Here is a 14,044-nt window from a genome sequence, read left to right on the forward strand (position 1 = left end):
CTCTCAGAACCAATGAACTGAATTAGGTTGACTTACAGCAGCATGTGTGAGAAGGAAGTACAAGAGTGTATAGAACACCTAAGGACGCTACTGAGGCTTCCTCCATCTCCAGCAACCACTTTGCTACCTGTATATTCCAAGGAGAGGCAGGGTCATGTTTACAGGCTCCTGAGAACGTCTGAGGCTGGCTATCTCAAGAACCCCTTATGTGCTATGTGGTAAGCACGCTCTTCTGTCCAGGAGGGAATGGTAACGGGACCAAGCTTGTGAGAGTTTTCCCGCTCTGAGTTACGTATGGCAACAGCCATGTCATTGCAGGATGCCAGAGTTCTATAAGTTGTATAGGTCACAATACCCAGATAGTTGGTCAAATGTTCAGCTAGGTCTGAGGGTGTTTTGAAAACTGAGATTGACTTTAAAATCATAAAGTGGGCTACATTTCATTGAGTGGATCGCACTAGTAGTAAGTGGTAAGACAATCATGACTGAGATCCCTGCGAAATGGCTGTCTAGACAACTTTTTTTTGGCTTTGTGACATCAACTCTTGCCCAAGTTGCCACTCGGGCAGCTTGCCCTACACAGGTAAGGCTTGGCAACGTCTGTAATTACACGAGGTAGCGCCATTGCTTGCTATATTCATCCGGTTGGCTCTGTTTCTAGGAGGATCCTGCCTTTTCGAACTCAGTCATTACTTCCATGTCAACACTGCTAATGGAGGTTAGAGGGTGTTAGGGTGACCTCATCTCTGTACCCAGGCTACTGGGTCTCTGCTTTGTTTTCAGCACGGTGGGTGAAGACCCTTGGATCCAACAGGGCACATGCTCAGGGGAAGGGGATGTACAGTGTATCTCTCTTTTAAAAAGCCAAAGTGCTAGAAACTTCATCACATGGGCTAGAGTTACAGAGTTTCCTGGTTGATGGCACTGACCAGAATCTGTTGTTCCAGGAGCAATCTGGTTAACACACCTCTTTACATACTCGTAAGGGACCTTGAGAATGGGGAGGGAGAGAGGAGAGTCTATTTTTGAAAGCACAGAGGGAAGGAACAGGCACCAATTCCCCATGACACTCACATTATACAGCTTTCTGATAGTCTGGCCAATAGCTTCGATTTTGGTTTCTTATTCTGAAAACAGTTTATGGTTTGTGGACTTTTTCCTGGTATAAAGCAGTATGACTATCATTGTGTGTGTGTGTGTGTGTGTGTGTGTGTGTGTGTGTGTGTGTGTGTATGTGTGTGTGTGTGTGAATAGACATAAGAATAACTGGACATAAAGTGTGAAAACCACCTGTTACCGAACAGTCCAACTAGGAAGGTTTGCAAGGAGCAGAAGGCACACCTTGCCTGTTTTATTCAGCAACTACTTATTAAATTCCCTCTTTGTTCCCAGTGACTGGTAATGTAAGAAACAACTATATCAAAAATAAGATCTTTCCAAAGTGAAGCCCTCATGTCTACTCTTTCATGGTTTCCCAAGCTCAAGACTCTCCAGTCAGACCAAGGATTCCCTGGGGAGTGCACAGCTTCTGTGGACTGTTTAGTCCCAGAGCCTAGGAGAAAAGGCTTCCCATTATCTTTCCCTGGAGATGCTGAGGGGCCTGCAGGATCTAACTGTGCCCAGCAGCGTCTCCTGGGCAGGGTTTCTATAGACTGGACTGCACCTTAGACTCTAGAGACGGGGGAAAACACTGAACCAGCTCAAGTTAATATAGATATTCTTCTTTGCTAGAAGCTCTCAAACTCCAAACCGGCAGCTCAGCTTATCAGGAGATGCTCCAAGGAACCATCAAAAGATAATAACTCTCAGTTTTCTTTCTACGTTACAATGAAGTCATCTTTTAGAGATTTCTTGACAGTTCGCGTGTGCCTGGAACTTACTCTACTTTCCACCCATAGTTCTGGAGCTCGAAAGTTAAAGGTCAGATCTGATTCTGTCCTTCTTGCTGACAGAGTCCCAACATGGTGCATGACATCACACGTGTGTGTGTGTTATCACCTGCTTTTGTGTGCACATGTACATGTGTGTGTCCAGATGCATGCATTAATTCACGTTCATGAGTACACACATTCATGTGTGTCAATGCACAGTTCTATGTATGTATGCAAAGGGTGTCATTTGTCAGGAGTTATCCAACTCTTTTATTTTTTTAAGATTTATTTATTGTATTGTTTTATGTGGATGAGTATTGTGCCTGCATGTCTGTATATGTGCCACATGCCTGGTACATGCAGAGAGCCTACGATAGATCAGACTCCCTGCGATTGTAGTTTCAGTCATTAGCTGTCATGTGGGGGCTCTGCAAGAGTGCTCTTACCCACCGAGCCAACTCTCCAGCCCCCAGCTTACTTTTTTGACACAGGGTCTTTCGTTGACCAGGATCTCTCCAAAATAGGCTAGGCTGGCTGGACAACGAGCCCCAAAGCTCGACTTGTCTTTGCCTCCCCACACGGTGACAACAAGGGTATATGTCACAGTCTGTCCATGTGTAGCTCACCTGTCTGTTCGCTGTTGTTCTGATAAAGCATGGCGAGCATTAACGGGATAAGATACGAGCTTAGACCTTCCTGGGGACAGGAAATAGCAATGGGGGATTGTCTTTATTAGGCCAGCCTGTGGGCAGGTCTGTGGAGCACTTTCCTCTAGTGCTTGTTGGTATGGGAAAGCTCAGCCCACTGTGTGCCTTGCCGTCCTTGGGTAGGTAGGTCTGGACTGGGTAGGAAAAGTAGCTGGGCAAGCTAGGGGAAGTTAGACAATAGGCAGTGTTCCTCCGTGGTTTCTGCTTCAAGTTCCTGCTTACTGATTGACTTCCCTCAATAACACTTTTCTCCTTCAAGTTTGTTTGATAGATGTCTTATCACAGCAACAGAACGCGAACTAGGACAGAGGGCCACGTGCCCATCCTCCCATCCCCCATCCTCCCATCCCCCATCCCCCATTCCCCATAGGATAGAGGACCACATTGCCCAACCCAGTCCCCCACTCCCAGATCCTCAGACTGGAACTTGGGTCTTCCTGATTGCCAGACAACCCCTTGCCTTCCCGCTTGTTTTTAAGGGCAATTTTCGAACTCGTTCACTTCACCACCGATTTAGCTCACGCTGGAACAGCTTGCATTTTGTGGTGTGTAAAGTTATTTAATATTTTTTTTTCAGAGGCGGCTTTTGTGCTCTGGTAATCTTGCTGAATTTTTATGCATTTGTGTAACCCAACACCCGCTTACTTCAGTTTCACAAATTGTGGTTAGCCCTCTAACTAATGCATTTTCTCGCTCCTTTAAAATTTATTTAGTTTTGATTTCTAGCTTGGATTAGGGCAGGCGTCCTTTTTACATTAAATTCGCATAGCTTAATATGATAAATTTGCCAAGGGGGAGGAAACTCTTCTTCATCTTTCAAATTTTTTTGTTGTGTTTTCTACCAAGTTTTTATTTTTAAAATGTTGAAAATTTCCCGGATAGGTTGCACTTACTCCCAGGAAGGTTGGCAGAATGGGCTGAATTTCGGGTGCCACTCGTACTGTTTCTCATTATTGAGTCTCAGTAGGGATGGGTCCCTGGAATTCATATGCAAATAGATGAGGTTAAAGTCAGCGTGTCCGTTTGACAGCTGCGTGCAGCAGTGAGAGCCTGGCTGGCTGGTCGTGCCCTTCTTGGGGCCAATCTTAGAAGCAGCGGTGGGGAAAAGCCCGTATTCCAGCTTGAAGGAAAGCCACTCCGTGAGTCGCAGCTGCTCGGGTTGATTTAATATCCCTAGAAAATGGCAGAGACATCAAGTGGTAGAGGAAGATGCATGTCTGGGGGAGCAAAGATCTGTCTGTGATATCCCCAGCCCTCCTGGATTATTTATTTCAGGAAAGCACGACTTTTATGGAAGCCTCGGAGCAAAATGCAAAACAAACTACAGTTCCCTTGCCTCTCAGCTCCTGGCAGCCTCTCCAGTCAGTCGCCCTTGGCTGTGGGCACCGCTTTTCCTAAGCACATCGCTAGCAAAGGAGTGAGGTAAACGCAGCCAGGCTAAGAGAGATTAAAATCTTGTTTGCTGTGAAGGATTAAGGAGAGTTAAAAAAGAAAAAGTGATGTTTAGGTTTTCTGTGTTTGTAGGGACGCTGCTTTTAAACAAGCACCCTGCTTTTCTCCACAGACACAGGAGGCGCCATTCCACTCGTGTTTTTTAACAGACTCCACCGGACTTCCCTCAGAAACAGGGCTGAACTGGAGAAACAACCGTTTAAAACACAGGTGACCCTATGCTTCACGTGCTTGGATCTCTTTCTATCTGTTAACAAGAGCGAGAGAAGAGCTTTCCAGCTGAAGGGGAAAATAGGTTTGGGGCAAATTTGTCTGGTTATATCTCTTTATCTGCCTTGTAAAAACAATATAATTTTTCCTAGACAAGGTGATACGTTTTCAGGGAAGTTGAAAGTGAAGGATGAGTACAGTTCCTGGCAATGTGAAGGTTTGGGTTTTTTTTGTTTGTTTGTTTGTTTTTATTTGTTTTTGTTTTTGTTTTTGAATTGTTTCTCCTTAGGCGCTGTCCAGTTTTGAGCCTCTTCAGTTTCTAGCTTGACTTTTCTACTGAGGCGATGTGTTTGAGAGCAGTAGAGTTCTGCGTTCCTCAGATCAGGCACGGCCTTAAGCAATGATAGGTTCCTAAGTAATCACAAGGAGAAGGGGATAATCTAGAATTGTTAGCCGGGTGTCTGTGAATTCCAAGGACAACAGACAAATGAAGACTGGAAAGAGAGTTTATGGGCGTGTAATGCAGAGTGAGGAGGGAAGTAGACGCCTAAATGACAGTCGGGAAGGTTAGAGACTTATTTACCTCTTGGGAGGGGAAAGAGTGGAGAAGAGTGGAACGTAAGTAAGTAATGGGAGCTCGCTGTGAAGGAGGAACTGGTTTCTAGAGAGTCAAACAGGAGAAGCAGTTGGCTCTGTTCATTAGCCCTGCAAACCCTGCTTCTCGGCATCTCCATCTTTGCTTTGCCGTAATGCTCCCCGGAGGGGACTTGCGGCAAGTTTGCGCTTGGTCTTCTTCCTGTATAAAAGCTGCCCTGAAGAGGGAATTTATGGTATCCTCAGTTCCCAGAAGTTTCGGTCTTTAGTCTAGTAAGGCTTGCTCCGAGAAGCCTTCCTTTTACCTTTGTGGAATCCCCAAACGGTTTCAATTTAAGATCGCCTCCACACCGACTCCACGCTTAGAAGCGTGACTCCAAGCTATCTGTAGGCTTTGCGACTCACTGTTTTAAAGAAAAACCGGACATGAAGAAACTATCTGGAGCCTGGGTTTTCAGCTTCTCCTTAAATTTTGCTTGGGAGGCTAACCCGGTATTCGTTTTACTGCGGTTCTTACCCCTTCCACAGCCTTTGGAAAGAAAGCATTATATGTTGAGTGAAGACATATACGAACAATCATGGGCCAGATTGGTTGACTGACAGCCCTGCCTGATCCCCTGCTACTAAACTCACAGGCAGAGGAGACAGGCTCTTAGTACAAAGGCTGGAGACCTTCCAAGACCATCGGTGTCACTGTAGGGTAGGGCACATAGAGTGTGGAGATGAGGGGAGAGCCACTTCTAAAATCTCCGAAGATGGGAGGGAAGGTAGTGTCTGCAAACTCACCTTTCCTTGGTCTCCCTGCTCCGCCCCAGCTTCCAACTGATTGGATGAAGATAGACCTTCCTAGCCTGTGGTAGCCATTCATTAGTGAGAATAAGGACAAGGCAAACGAGGGCCCAAAACACAGTCACATGGGAAAGCAGTATTGTCATGCAAAACTTTACAAACTTAAAAGTGATGCAAAAAATCATGTCGAATAAACCATCAGTATTTTAAATTAAGATAAGCTCCAACCTCGCATTTAGACAACTCCACTTCCCAGAGTCTATTTTTGCTCATGAATCCAATAAACTCTTACTTAACAAAAAAGGGGGAAAAAAGTAATTGTAGATTACCAATTTGATTTAAAAGGGCGTAGAAAAATATTGTTCAACTACACTCCTGGCTTAGGGCACTCTGTTACGTTTTATTCTTCTCCTATCTAACCCTTGTATTTGGCTTTGTTCTAGCATTGTCTATCTGCTACATGAAGACCCCGGTGCTCAGACACATGACACTGGTTGGCACAGATCCCATCAGTGACACTCCATGGCCCTACAACGACCACTAGCACCAATGTCCTCTTCTATCCTCGGCACAGGCACTTGAATGGCTTTGCCAAGAAAAGTGTTCTCTAAAGATAAAGTAACACAAAGACAAGAGAAAGAAAGAGAGACAGAGATACACAGTGGTACACCTTAGGGGAAGTAACATAGGATTGTGGAGGTTGTGAAACCCAACACTACATGGAAGCTAGAGAATCAGGGAAGCTAGTCACATAGCTCAGTCTAGATCCAAATATTGTAGAACCAGAAGGTCAGAGACTTAGGAGTGTGCCTACAAGTGCTGGTAGGAGATGTACTTGTCCCAGAGTCCAAAGGCCCATTGACCTGGAGTTGTGAGGACTGAGAACAAGGCAGATGTCTCTCTCAGCTTGGTAAGGAAAGGAAGAAGACAATGCATGTAAATGTTGGCTTGACTCATGGGGTGGAGCTCTAATTAGTTATCCCAGTCAGAAATGACAAGACGCCTTCCTTATACAGTCTACCAAGTCAAATGCCAGTCCCTTCCAGAAATACCCTCACAGACGTAACCAGAAATAGTGTTCTACCAGATATCTGGATATCCCTTAATTCCCTCAAGTTGGCACTTACAATTGCGTACCACTGTGCAGAATTGATGCATCGTCTCCCAACCCTGCTCTTCCTTGTAAACTTTCACCTACTCTAAATGAGCATGGAAAGTCAGAACAACCCTGCCTGCTTGGCACACTGCACATGAACTCAGCAAGGTGAACACTTACTAGCACTACAGAGGCCCATTGACCCGTCGCACGCAGCTGTGTGTGTTTATTCGCAAGTAAAGAGGAAGAGCTGGGACTGTGGCTGTAAAAAGGAAAGCTGGACAATTTTTTAAAAATAAATTTTCAATATCTAATAATCGCACATGAATATACCTGATTTTCCATTAACTAAATGGAGTTGCCAAAAGGAACTAATGAATACTGCATGGGTGAGTTCTGTAACTTTTTTTTTTTAAAGGGAGGACTGGACATGAAATAATTTCTTTTAATAAAGAGACAGAGACAAGTGTCTTTGTAATTTAATGAAAGGCGCCAGATTGGAGTGCTTGTTATGGTAGTCTCGCCTCCTCTCCACATGGACCTACAGAAGGCTCTCAATGTGGGTTTGATGATTGATAGGCAGCTTAACTGACAGTTTGATAGGCACCAAGCTTTACACTCCAAAGCAGGTAAATTGCAAGACTAGCACAATTCTCCTTGTAATTACATAAAGGTACAGGCTAGGATGTTTTTTCCTACTTAAGAAGTCAGTGGCGTTACTGTGAAAGTCCAAGAGACTTAACTTAGGGGGAAAAAAACCCCAACACTTCTGGAATTATTAGCTTTGCTCTGTTTATTCTAACTTACTACTCACAGCTACCAGCTTTCTTCTTTGTTGTCGGCTCTGAAACGACTTAGTTTTTCTTATTGATGGGCACAAAAAACATTCTCATTTTAATATTCATGTTGCCTTATTTCTGCATCCTCCTGCATTAAAATGACTTCATGGGCTCATAGAATAACTGATGGGGACCTTGAGGTGAGCGGATGTCTTTACAGGTCATGTTTTTAAGACCCAGCTTCCATAGAAGGACAACAGACTACACACACACAATCTAGTAAGTTTCCAGAATTAATTGGAAATGTTGGCCATTGAAGGGAATGAGAATAAATGAATCCTAACGTCTTTTAGGAACATAGAATTAGAATGGGCCAGTTTGATTGACAGCAGTCTAATGTTATTAGCAATTATCTGGCTTAAAAAAAGGAGGAGGGCATGTTTCTTTGAAGTCACAATCTTCATTTTGTACTTGGTAAATTATTAACCATTCTATTAGAAAAAAATAATGAGGAGCGGTAGATTAAATGGCAAAGGCATAGTTAGTAAAAGGAAATGCCTTTTGATGGTTTTGACCTTGGGGATGAGAAGGGTATAGATTAGAAATAGATGCCTGCTTCCTCAGCTTGTTTCTTTTTGCCACCACATAAGGTAGACATGGTTCTAAGCTCAATGCAAGGACAGTAAAGACTATTCCATACCCTTCAACTAAAGATATCGGGAATGTGTGAAAATGTCGAAATTAGTTTAATTAAACTGAAGACATATCTGCTGAAAGACTACTGTGGGCAGAATTCTGAGCTCGGGCTTTGAGGATAAAGAGACTATAAAGTCTATTAAAGAACGTATCTTCTGACTCTTGAAACCAGTAGAAATGTGATAAATGTGGGGATGTGTGTGTGTGTGTGTGTGTGTGTGTGTGTGTGTGTGTGTGTGTGTGTATGTGTGTGTGCAGGGCATGTGGATGTGTATGGGTACATGCTCATGCTTGGGTGTGGTCACATGGAGGCAACAGGTTATGAGGGGTCATTCTCACTGTCTTAAAATTTGAGACAGAGTCTTTCACTGAACCTAGTGCTCACTGATTAGATAGACTGGCTGGCCAACAAGCTCTGGGAGCTCTGTTTGTCTTTGCCCCCACACAGTGGGGTCACAGGCATGAGCCACCATGCTTTGCATTCTACATGGGTGCTAGGGATCTGAACTGAGGTCCTCACACTGGCACAGAAAACACTTTGCCCACTGAGTCATCGCTCTAGTCTTCGTAATTCTTTTTGGGTACAATGCGTGTGGGTAGCATGGGATGATGTGTTGTACATTAGAGATAATTTGAGTGTAATGGTATTTTTTTAAATGTACAAATCATGAGGCTCACCAATAAATGGTGTTTAAGTGAAAAGGGTAATTGTAGCTAATCAAGAAAGATGATCTGAACACTTGCAATGAGCAGGGCATATGCTAGATGGGCTCTCAGAGGACAGGTGGTGTATAAAAAGGTCCCTGTCCCCTGAGTCTGTGGTAGACTCCTATGATATCTCCTTCTCCATCCCCTTCACAGTTACCTTTCCTCTCTGCTCACTAATGATTGGACCACCTCATCACTCAGTCACGAGCCATGCTCTTTTCTCTGTCTATTCCTGTCAGGGACCCTTATCCAGTCCCAAGGCTTTAACATGCTAACGTTCTCGGTTTCAGCCCAGATTGCTTTCTGACTCCAGACCTGTGTTAATGGTTCCAGCTGCTTTGCTGACACTTCTTCTTGGACATTTCAATGGATTTTTCCAAAGCATAGACATGAGAGTGGGAAATGTAACGTTCCTGTACACCTCCTTCTTCTTAAAAGGGTTGTAGGAATAGTAGCAGTACCAGATGATGGGCAAGCCAGAGAACTGAAGGTTCTTTCTGATGCTGCCATTCGTCTTCATCGTGTCTGAATTCTTCATCAAAGCCTGGCAACACTGTCTCCACAGTACCTTGTAAACTCCACCACACTACACAGTGCTCTGCAGTTTGTATCCTATCCCTTTGACACTTGCTTCCTGCAGTCCAAGTCCTTCCTTTCTCAGCCCCAAACCAGTAACTGGTTCGCCACTCCCCCAACCCCCTGGTTCCTTTCTACTTTTTTCCTTAGTGATAAAATCTTACCTTTGTTTGTCTGCCCACCACTTTCCATCACTTAGACTGTGGTCATTATTCCATCTCACAGTAAACATTCTTGCCAATGATTGGTGAGTAACCAGGGCAATGGGGATGGAGAGGTAGCTCAGCAGATAAGAGCACTTGTCGCTCTTGCAGATGACTTGAACTCCATTTCTAGTTCGTATGACCAGTACTTATAACTCCCATTCCAGGGGATCTCACACCCTCTTCTGTCTTCTGAAGGCACCAGACACACATATAGTACACATACTTGCATGTAGTCAAGCATATATATATATATATATATATATATATATATATATATATATATATATATATGTGTGTGTGTGTGTGTGTGTGTGTGTGTGTGTGTGTGTGTGTGTGTGAATAAGTCTGCTTTTTAAAGGTCAGCTATACAACCTGCACTGATGAAATAAAATGGGATATATGCTGAGTGGCATTGGTGACGACATTTCTTGTGGTTAAGATTTGCTGTCAAGTGCATGGTCTGCCCGTGCTAACCTGGACAAGCTACAAGAAGAGTTACCAGACACATCTCACAAGGATGGAATCCAGGCAAAGCAACCAGATACCTGAATGCGGGGAGTACCACCTGACCAACAACGTTCCTATGAGAGGTGGCATATGTTCGTCTTCTTTCTGCCATTGCAGGATAGATTCCTGTCACATGATGCTCAAGTCGTCTTAGTGTCCACGAGAATTTTATTCTCAACCATGCACTCCTTATTTGGATTCTTGAAAGCATGGGTTTCCCCAACTAGATGGCATCTGTGTCGGATTCCCTCCCATCTGGTTTTCTATACACATGACCGACCATGTCTGTACATCATAAGATTAAGGGAATATTTGAGAGATTAGTAAGTATATAGTCTACTAATGGTGTAGGAAGTGATTCTACAATAAAAAAGGAATAGCAGCACAAGCTATTTGAGCAATGCCAATGACTGTTAAGGATGAGTTTAGGAGAAGCTTGGGGGAGGTTGATCCTGGGCCACCTGGATGGCTGTCATGATCATAAAGGGGATACATTGAGGACATCTTTATACATGGACTAAATGGGGACAGACAGAAACAGGTGCACTGGAGAAGGGTACACACAGAAGGGATCTTGGGACAAGATGGCCTGGATTGGGCAGCATCTCACTTGAAGGCACTGGTAACACATGCCTTTGAAAGCAACATCAGAAGACTCTGGGCTTGTCCCAAATGGTGAAGAGTCCTTGAAGATTTTGGGATACAAGGGAGGGCTAACTTCCTGTCTTTATCTGATACTTAACTCTTCTGTGAGGAGACCCTCACTTTGCAATTTCCAATCATTAGAGGAAATGAAGAGCCCTGTGTTCATGACTGTACAATTATACATACAATAGTCAATGTAATTAAAAACTTTCATTTTAAGCTTTTATAAGCGTGCCTCATTACTTGAAATAGAAGGAGTAATTGCATACACGGTGTCTTACCTGTAGGCACATTTCACAGCTATTCATTTTCAAATATCTGATGTCAGTAATTTAAGAGAGACTTCCAGGACATTATTCCTCCGTGTTACCGTGTCGGCCACTCAATAATTTCAAATTGATTCATTGCTATACCTAATGGAAAAAATCATTTTAAATACTCTACCCATTCTTCCTGAGGGAGAATGCTTGGGGAGTCTTCTGTTCAATAGTTCTCATGATGTCACGACTCCAGTCATATGATTTTATGTACCTCTTTGATGTGGTTTTTAGAGGTACACAATAGGACTTTAAACATCTGATACTAATTGGGAAAACCAGAATATTTCTGAGAATTAGACTGCGTTATCCCTCAAATACAGAGATTTCCTAAGCAACTTTTCAAGTGGCTCATTTGAAATAGTTATAAGTGTTTTCTAATTCTGTGCCAGTTCTGGAGCCTTTTAACAATTGTAACATGATGCAGAGTCTTTTAAAAAATATGAGACTAGGATCCTATCCCTGGCCATATTTATTAATCCAAAATAATAGGCTGCATGATAACTCTGCCTTTGTTCATTGTAACATCTGCCCATTTTCTGACAAAAGACACAGCGAGGAAAGAACTTTCTGGAGGGAAGTCCTGTCATTTTTCCAATTGAAGGGGTTACCTGTAGCCCATTCTGGCCCCAAGTCCCATGTCCTTTGCAGGCCTACCAAATCAGCTTACAGAATAAGCTGAGGGTCTATGTTTTGCAGAAGACTCACACACCATTCAGTGGTGTGTGTGTGTGTGTGTGTGTGTGTGTGTGTGTGTGTAAGCCAGAAGCTGACACTGGTATCTTTCTTCAATTACTTCCCATCTTTATTGTTTTGAGACAGGGTCTCTTCTTACTGACCCTGAACACATCAATTGAGCTAGGGTGGACACCCAATGAGATTCAGGGATCTACCAGTCTCCAGCCCATAGACCCCACTGGTGATCAAGATGCACATGGTCACACTCGGCCTTTTATCCGAGGATTGGATTCAGGTCCTCATGTTTATGAGGCAGGCACCTCACCACACGAGCCATCTCACCAGCCCCCCACTTTCATACATCTGGACCATGTATATCGTCATCTATAGTATTTATTGATGAGGTTTTGAAGATGAATAAATGCACAATAGCAATGAATTTTTCCTTGATGTTCCTTTGAAGATAACTATGGCAAAATCCAAGTGCATGTAGTAAAAGTTTTGTGCTTCTGCTCACTCAAATTCCTTTAAGGATGGTTGGTTTGGGGGGAGTTCTATTCCTGCTGTGGAAACCATCCAGTTTATTCCTAGGTTCGCAACCTTATTTCCTACGTTGCTTGCTGTTTCAGAAGTATAAAGTTGGGGACGGACATTTTTATCACAGTGAGCAGTATCTTGACTGCAACAGAAAGTTGAGAGTGGCAGGGCAGTTGGGAACAGTGAGATGACTACGTCTGTGATTAGCTCTCATAGTTAATCTCCTACTGTTCCCTTCCTAGGATAATCACTTCCTGCCTTTTCTGAATGGTCTTGGCACATAGTTTAAAGTTTGCTGTTGGCTCTCATCCCCAAATCCTCTCTAGCCTTTTGTTCTTCAGAAGAATCTTCCTTCCGATTTTGTCTGTGTCTCATTGAAGTTTTTCCCAAAGTGTATTGTTTTATGTTCTTATAAATTGAACTCAGCACCCTTAAATGGCTCTGTATTATGCTACACTGTGGATCTATTTTTCACTGTTTATGATTTTTCCACACATAAGAATAATGTACAATATACTTTGTGCTTCAGATCATTAATAAAGATATTAAATAGCATGTGCTTTAGTTTTTACCTCCTGGCACCCTGCTTTTCCCAACTTGACTCTGACCCGTTAACAGTTATTTTTTATTCTGTCAGGGATTTTTTTGTCTTGTTAAAATATTACTGTAATAATTTCTAACAGAAAGTTCCTTGTAACATTTCTTCATTCTCAGCAGCTTGGAGCAGAAAACCAAGATAAATTGACAGATATTCTTTCTGCTGGGCCTGGTGGCACAAGTATGTAATCCTAGGTGCTCTCGAGGTTGAGCTGGAAGGTAGCAAGTTCAAGGCTTGCCTGGGCTACAGAGTGAGTTGAAGGTGGGCTCAAGTGACTTAGTTATGCCTCATATACATATACACATACATGTATACATCTATATACAAGGAGAGTTGAGGCTGTAGCTCAATGGTGGAGGGCTTGGTTAGTGTTAACAAGGCCCTAGGTTTAATTTTTATCTTGAAAAATAAATAAATCAAAAGACATTCTCTTTGTCCATCTGAGTGCTTCAGAAAGTGTTCTTCGGTTGTTATAGCATTTATTGGAAGAGTATTATTTTAATAGCAACTAATACTTAACACAGCTTTGCTGTGTTTCAGAACTACCCTGTGTATTACACACAAAATACCTCATTTAATGTTTACAACAAGTCTATGCAGAAAATATAGCTATTTTCCTCCTCTTGCAGAGTGAAAGGCTGAGGCACTAAAGGATCTGGTGAATGGCTTCGGTTACATAGGAAATAGTGGATCTGGGCCTCTCAACCTGGCTGTTGTCTTTGGAATCTAGATCCTTAATCAAATTGAATTCAAACAAGGTCCCCTTAAGTGAGGGTGGCTGAAACAAACCAGAAAGGAAAGATTCTTATACCGAGGCTATCAAGGCGACGTGTTCTTCCAATGGGCAGTCTGTTCCTCCTTCCTTTCCCTTCCTCTTGTCCTCAGTTGATTGGTGAGCACCTTCTGTCTTTCCAACATTTCTCCTCTACACCTCATCACCACTACCTTGATTCAGTGTATAAGTATCGCGTGCCAAGATCTCTGTAACAGTTTCTAACATTCGCATCCCCTATTTTCCACAATGCACACTGTGTTGCCTTATAACAATATAGCAATGATCTCATAGCTTCCCTTCTTA

General features: G+C 43.1%; 1 long non-coding RNA gene across 4 annotated transcripts; it reads left to right on the forward strand.

Moving 5' to 3' along the window:
• Positions 1-378: 378 nt before the first annotated feature.
• Positions 379-7,185, forward strand: LOC120096925 (uncharacterized). Of its 4 annotated transcripts, XR_010058097.1 has the most exons (4): positions 3,448-3,717; positions 3,854-4,000; positions 4,143-4,240; positions 6,067-7,185. It is a non-coding gene; the product is annotated as an uncharacterized LOC120096925 (long non-coding RNA). The 4 variants fall into 4 exon arrangements; XR_005493860.1 differs by lacking the exons at positions 3,448-3,717; positions 3,854-4,000 and adding an exon at positions 379-583; XR_005493862.2 differs by lacking the exons at positions 3,448-3,717; positions 3,854-4,000 and adding an exon at positions 605-718.
• Positions 7,186-14,044: the final 6,859 nt, after the last annotated feature.

The sequence above is a fragment of the Rattus norvegicus genome, chromosome 15 (assembly GCF_036323735.1).
Source record: "Rattus norvegicus strain BN/NHsdMcwi chromosome 15, GRCr8, whole genome shotgun sequence".
Lineage (NCBI taxonomy): Eukaryota > Metazoa > Chordata > Mammalia > Rodentia > Muridae > Rattus > Rattus norvegicus.